The following is a 7,199-nucleotide window of genomic DNA, read 5'->3' on the forward strand; positions in this document are numbered from 1 at the left end:
ACCGGGTGGATGGGAGGGGGTGAGAGAAAGAGAAAGTAAGAAATATTTGCTGTTTACATTAATGCCATAGAAAATCTTTTTCTCTTTTTGCACCCTGGGTTCTGGCCAGACTTGTGGTGCTGAGAAAGAAAAAGATGAGAAAAAGGAGGGGACTCTTTCCCCATCAGATCAAGGATGGGCTGAGGCTGACCAGCATTTAACCATTCTTGCCTCACCCAAAGCAAAGTTCTTGAATAATGGAATGTAACCAAGGGATAAGATTAGATAGTTTATTCCAAATACTTTGTAATTTAGGTGACCTTTCATTCAGCTATTCACTGACTTGTGGGATTGTTGGATTAAGGGATGAAAACATAATGTTTAGTTTTATTGCATAATTCCAAAATGTTTTCCATAATGGTTAGAATAATTTATAGCTCTACTAGAAGTAATATCTACAATGCATTTATGATTTGAAACACAATGAACTTCTTTAGTTTTCTTTTCCCACTTGATAGGTAGGAAGAGTTACTAAAGAGTCATTTCGTATTTTTCTAATTTGTAGTAATGTGTAATGATTTTCAGGTGGTTGTTGATAATTTGCATTCAATTTTCTTCTGTCTTTTTCTATCAAATTTGTTTAGTTTTTTCTTTGTTTTTTTTTTAGCTAAAATGTCTATTTATTTGAGAGCAGAAATAATTTAAAATTTCAAAAATCCTTTCCACTGTTGAGTATTAAAGAGTGAGGTTATAAAGACAGACAGGCTGATGAGGGAGAGCACAGCTGAAGGGGGAATGGACAGTTGGTATTTTGGATGGCAAATGAAACAACCACCCTCCACCGGTCTTCCTACCTGAGAGCATTGCCTATGTTCCCTCTGATGGGTTACACAGCTTAAGGAAGGTGGTGAGGAGAAACAACCACAGAGATGGCTTAGACACATCCAAGCTTCATTTCCAACAACCTGGTACCTGCTAAAATCCAGTGTGACCTGGGTGATTTATAAGCCAGAGCCAGTGCAATGTAGTAGCCATCATTTGGAAGGAGAGACAGAGCTTCCTTGGAACTGGCAGATGAGTTGGGTACTGGAGAGTGGGGTTGGGGCGTCTAAAGGCCTTTGGTGCTTGCTTCCACAGGTGGCACAGTGAATATTACACTGACCCTGGGGTCAGGAGGATCTGAGTTCAAATATGTCCTCAGACACTTAACACTTAACTAGCTGTGTGACCTTAGGAAAGTCACTTAACCCCAATTACCCTGCCTTCCCCGCTCCAAAAAAAGGGGGCATCTTGGGGTCTCTCCTGCCCCCTTCCCTTTCTCCCCACTCTGTCTCCTGGGTTCAGTGTGGGGTAGGAGAAGATTAGCTACTCCCTCTGACCAGGAAGCAGATGGACAATGGTCAGGGTAAGGTTGGGTGCAAAGGGGAAAGAAGGAAGAAGGTGGTTGGTTGGACTGGTGAGATTTAAAAGTTGCTTGTTGAGTTTTCATTACTTGGCAAACTGGAGGAGGAGGAAGAAGAAAAATTCATTCCTAGAGGATTTGTGGCAGTGTTCTGCCCACTTAAGTTTTTCCAACACATGGGCAGGGTGACTATGCAGCCATCATGGAATAAATGATTTAAAGGTAACTGCCCGACATTTTCACCCAGCATATAATTAGTCATCTTTCCATACTGGGCATTTGAACCCTGAACCTGTGAGTTCCTGTGTGACTTGTATGATGGGAAGGGCTTGTATTTTCTCTTTATCTGATGGGGTGGGGGCTGGTGTTTTCAAACTGATTAAGGAGCTTTATAATGATCATATCCAGGCCATTAGTTCCCCACTCATAATTTCTGGTATTTGAATGCAAAACATCCCAAGGGCCCAATTCCAGTTTTGATATTGTTGCAGGTGCAATAATTCCATTGACAATCGATGAATAATGCCTTCTAATGTAGGGACCCCTTCAAGCATGCTGTGCCATGAGGAGGCTGCTGTACACCATAGCTAGGGCTGGTGTTCTCTCTCCTGGCGTTCTCAGATTGCACCCCAGAGTGGAATGTAGGAAATTCTAAGCAGTTATCAAAAATCCCAGTGAAAAACTGGCCATAGCCCTGTGGCAAGGTGAATAAATGCCGATCCGCGTTCTCGAAGGGGTGTCTGTTTTGATCTGTGAAAGCTGTAGCAAAGTTGGATTATTTTCAGTATTTCTGGTCTCTTCCAGAAGCTCTTCAATAAAATCAGACTCACACCTTGGACAGATATAATTCTGTAGCCTAACAGCAATGGCCCTTCTTCTCCCCTCCTCTCCGCCCAACCCCAGCCTGTTTGTTTTTTAGTGGTGTCCAACTCTTCATGACCCTGCTTAGTGTTTTCTTGGCAAAAAATCTGGATTTTTGATTTCCTTCTCTAGCTCATTGTACAAATGAGGGAACTGAGGCAAAAAGGGTTAAGTGACTTGCAGAGGGTCACACAGGTAATAAGTGTTCCAGATTAGTTTTGAACTGAGGAAGATCTATCTTCCTGGCTCCAAGCTTGGCCACCTAGATGCTGTATAATAAAATGAACCATTGTTTTATCAATTCTCTCGTGTCAGCACTCTTAATGCCCTTTCCCTGTTGTCATAGATTCATCTGAGCTGAAAGACTCACCCCCCCACCCAAATAAACAAATAATTAAATAAACAACTCCTAAACCTTTTGAGTCCGAGCTAAGTCTTTTTGTTTCTTCCCTCACTTTTTTCTAGCCCACAAAGTGTCAATTAGGTAAGAAGGAAGATATGTTTTATTCCAAGAAAATATTGATTCAGTTTCACTCGTTTTCATACCACCTAAGCCCAGTTATTTTCTTACTTGAAATTGTGGCTATAGACTTTGTTGCCTCTTTGATCACAGTTCCCCCCCCCCCCCAAAGCAAACAATTTTGTCTACTACTGGAAATATGAAATCATTTATTTAATTACTTAGTGTTTTCTCACTAGCACTATTTGTTTACCTTTCTTATTTTTCTTGAAGATGCCTGTCAAATACCCTGTTTATCTCTAGTTTGTTCTGACTGAATGTCTTAAATTCTTTATTTTGCTGAAAACTGCTTTAAAAAATAATTAAGTTCACAATATAGCAATACCTGTTGCTTCTCCAAAGATAATATCCCAATTTTTTCTTTGATGTTATTTGTAAAGAAGGCATTGTTTTGATTAATCTGGAATGATTTTCTTTGACATGGGAAAAGTATCTCCTGGCCATCTGCAATATTTATTATTTAATTTTGAGGTAGTAAATATTAGTTGCAATGTCCCTTTGTTGTTTAAATTTAGGGTTTCTCTGCATGAATAATAGTGCTATTAGCACCACAGATTTTTCTATAGTACAATAATTTTCTTTTATATATATATTTTTTTCTTTTCTTTTTTTTGCCCAGAACCAAGAAAACTACCATCTTTCAGCTCTGCTGCAAGGGCCCAAAGTTAAACTCTAATAGTCAGTCACTTGAAAGATTTGCATAAATACAAAAATGTGAACTTCTTTTACATAACATAGAATAGCCCACTTGCAAACATTTATTAGAAAGCAAGAAACTCATAAAATAAAAATGCCTTTCTCATATTCTGAAATTTTTGTTGTTTCTGGCAGAGTCTCTATTACACGTATAGGTATGCATGTATGTATATAAACATACACATGTTTGTATATGCAGACATGTGTCGATACATACAAGTATATATATACAAATGCATAAATGTATATATAAATATTATATGTATATTCATACAAATGCATGTATAAGTATGTAGCACATTTTCTGGGGCTATAATCTCAGACCTCTGATAAAACTAACAAATCAGGTTTCCAGAGTAAAGCCCCATTGTGTCCCTACGAATGACTATAAATTGATATCCATTGATCAGTCACAATCAATTAAATTTTAAAAACAGCCATTTTAAAAGGTAAAAATAAAAACTACTGTTTTATCCAACTGCCCCTTCCAACCGACCTGCACACTCCTCCCCCACAAAGTCCATACCAAACCCAGGGGATGTGGATTAAACTGGCTTAGTCTACTTGTCTCATATCTGTCCCCATTCCAATCTGTCTTCTACTTAACTGTCAAAGTGATTTTCCTTAAGGACAGGCCCGACACTGTCACCTCAGTACTCAATAAACTCCAGTGGTTCCTAATTAGATCCAGGATTAAATACAGAATTTTCTGTTTGTCATTTGAGGTCATTTGTAACTTTGTCTCTATGTTTCTAGTCTTCTTACACTGCATTCTCTTCAATGTACTATGTGTTAGAGTTGTTTTCTTGCTGTACCTTGAACAGAATACTACATTTTCTGAATTTGCACTTTTTCACTGGCTATCTTCCATTTCTGGAATGGTCTTCGTCTTTACCTCCAAATCTTAGCATTCCCAGCCCATTTCAAGATTCAGTTCAATCTATACCTCCCTCAAAAGGTTGTTCCTAGTCTCCTCTCCTACCACCTACACCAATTCCTTCCTTGAGGTTATTTTCCATTTTCATTGTGTATATGATGTATATATTTATTTGTCATGAGATCTTTGAGGGCAAAGATCAAATTTTGGCTTTTTCCTTGAATTGCTAGGACTTAGCACAGTGCCTAGCTTACAGTAAGTTACTGATAAATGCTGTTTACTTTCTGACTCAAGCTTATGGAGCATATGAACAAAGGGTTGAAAATAATTCCTTTCCTACTTTTGTGGACTCCTTATGGTGTGCCTACAGCCTGTTGGATTGCACAATGGATTAAGCACAGTCTTTGGAGTCAAAAAAATGTGAATTCAAATTCAGTCTCATATAATTACTTGCTGTGGTGACCCTCGGAAAGTCACTTGAACTGTCTACCTCAGTTTCTTCAACTCTAAAATGGGGATAAGAGCAGCATCTATGGGAGTTGTGAATTTACCCAACCACTCTGGAGATCAATTTGGAATTATGCCCAATGGGCTATAAAATTGTACATGCTTTGATCCAGCAATACCACTACTAGGTCTGTATGCCAAAAAGATCAAACAAAAAAGATGGAAAGGATCCACATGTAAAAAAATATTTATAGCAGCTTATTTTGTGGTGGCAAAGAATTAAAGATTGAGGGGATACCCATCAATTGGGGAATGACTGAACAAATTGTGGTGTTTTAATATAATGGAATACTATTGTGCTATAAGAAATGATGAATAGGCACATTTCAGAAAAATCTGGAAAAACTTACATGAACTGATGCTGTGTGAAGTGAGCAGAACCATGAATACATTATACACAGTAACAGCAACATGGTACAATGATCAACTATGATAGCTTTAGGTCTTCTCAGCAATATAATGATCCAAGACAATTCCAAAAGACTTATGATGGAAAATGTTATCTACATCCAGAGAAAGAACTTTGGAATCTGAATGCAGATTGTTGCATACTGTTTTCAATTTTTTTTTTGTTTTTTTCATGGGTTTCCTTTTTGTTCTAATTCTTTTTTCACAACATGGAAATGTGTTTAATATGATTGTACTGTATTAGATTGCTTGGGAGGGAAGGAGAAAAAAACTGGAACTCAAAATCTTACAAAAGTGAATGTTGAAAACTGTCTTTACATGTAATTGAAAAAAAATACTATTAAGTACATAAAAAGAAAGAAAAGAATAGCACCTACTTCCTAGGTTTATTGTGAGGATCACACAAGATATTTGTAAGGTGCTTAGCACAGTGCCTAGCATCTAGGAGACACTAAAAATCAATGCTTATTCTCTTCCTTTTCCCATTCTTCCCCCTCTTAGGTATTTTGTTACTTTCTACTCCTTGTGGGAGTCTGAAACTCTCTTATCTCAGTATGTCTAGTTTTTATATGGGCTCTTAATTCAGATGCACTCATCAGCTATGGCTTTCCCCCAGTCATTGCCAGGAATCAAAAAAAAAATTCCAAATATTCTGACCCATCCTCTAACCCAGGTTATCCCCTAGTCAAAGTTAAGAGGGGTCAAAGGCTCTTCTCTCCATTTTTCATAAGCGATTCCCTCTCAGGGGCTTGACTGGACTGTTCTCTTCTCTCCTTTTGACTGCCAGAAACTCAAGAGCCAGAGCCCAGGCTCCTGAGATGGCTTGCTATTTTATACAAAGCTCCATTGGGCATATCAGTTTCTTCAGCCAATCCCAGTATTTTCCCTATCCAGCTTCATTCATTACCGGACAATTTGAAACATTGTCCCTCCCCAACTTGAGCAACTACGTCATTTACACTTAGTTTAGTGCATTTGATTGATTGCTTCATTCAGTAAAGATGGCTAGATCTTGTTCACTCAAAGTTTATTTTTCTGATTCAATCAACAGTTCCCTTTGTTTATTTGTTTTTATTAAGATAGAGGTATGTAATTGTTCTCCCAACAATTTTATTCTCCTGAACAAATATTTACTAAGGACCTACCATGGGTCACTCACTATGCTAAGTGTTGGTTGTACAAAAATAAAAATGATAACAGCCACTGTCTTTAAAGAACTGACATTACAATGGTTGGTGATGCTATTGACCCTACTGTATGTGGGATTTTTAACTCTGTGAGTGCTCACACACAAACACGTGTGTTTTTGTAGTAGGTAGGTTGTTAGACTACATTGACCCATGGACTTTTCTCCCATTCAACCCTTACTATTTAATCATCTGGGTTAGATTCATCTGGGTTAGATCGTCAGTAGAGACTATCAATCTGTAAAAGTTAGCTTGTTTAATTAAAGGGATCAAAATTTATTAGGAGCTTTCTGTCACAAACCAAGCTTGTGCAAACTGAGGAAGTATATGTCAGATGAATGCAGAGTAGAGGAGTGGACAGGGGGCATCCATCAAGGATTATTGAAAATAAGAGTTTTGAAAGGAGGTGGTGGACATAATGAAAAGGAGTAAAGGAGAGGCATCATCTCTGTTGGGGCAATGACATACCCAAAGGCACATCAAGTAGACAGAAGAGGCATAAATGAACACAAAATGAATAGAGAATAGAAAGTAGGTAATGACCAGAGTAGAAAATCCAGTAGGTTGATTCCACAAGTAGAAGGAGAGTAGATATGTCTGGGGTGGGGGAGAAGAAAACATAATGTATCACATACAAAGATTAAACAGATCTTGAAAATGAATCAGATGTAGAAGAAAAGGGTAAAAATGTATTTCAATATTTAACTGCTCATCAAATCCTATTAACCGTATGTCTGATAAATTGTGTGTCTGTGTGTGTGT

The 7,199-nt window shown here is 37.9% G+C and overlaps 1 pseudogene; it reads right to left on the reverse strand.

Annotated features, from left to right (window-relative positions):
• Positions 1–1,442: 1,442 nt before the first annotated feature.
• LOC138151334 (E3 ubiquitin-protein ligase RNF126 pseudogene) overlaps positions 1,443–7,199 on the reverse strand; it is a 7,627-nt pseudogene continuing 1,870 nt past the window's right edge.

Source organism: Petaurus breviceps, unplaced genomic scaffold, assembly GCF_028583685.1.
Source record: "Petaurus breviceps papuanus isolate PSGF00001 unplaced genomic scaffold, PetGlider_PUasm1.0 140, whole genome shotgun sequence".
Lineage (NCBI taxonomy): Eukaryota > Metazoa > Chordata > Mammalia > Diprotodontia > Petauridae > Petaurus > Petaurus breviceps.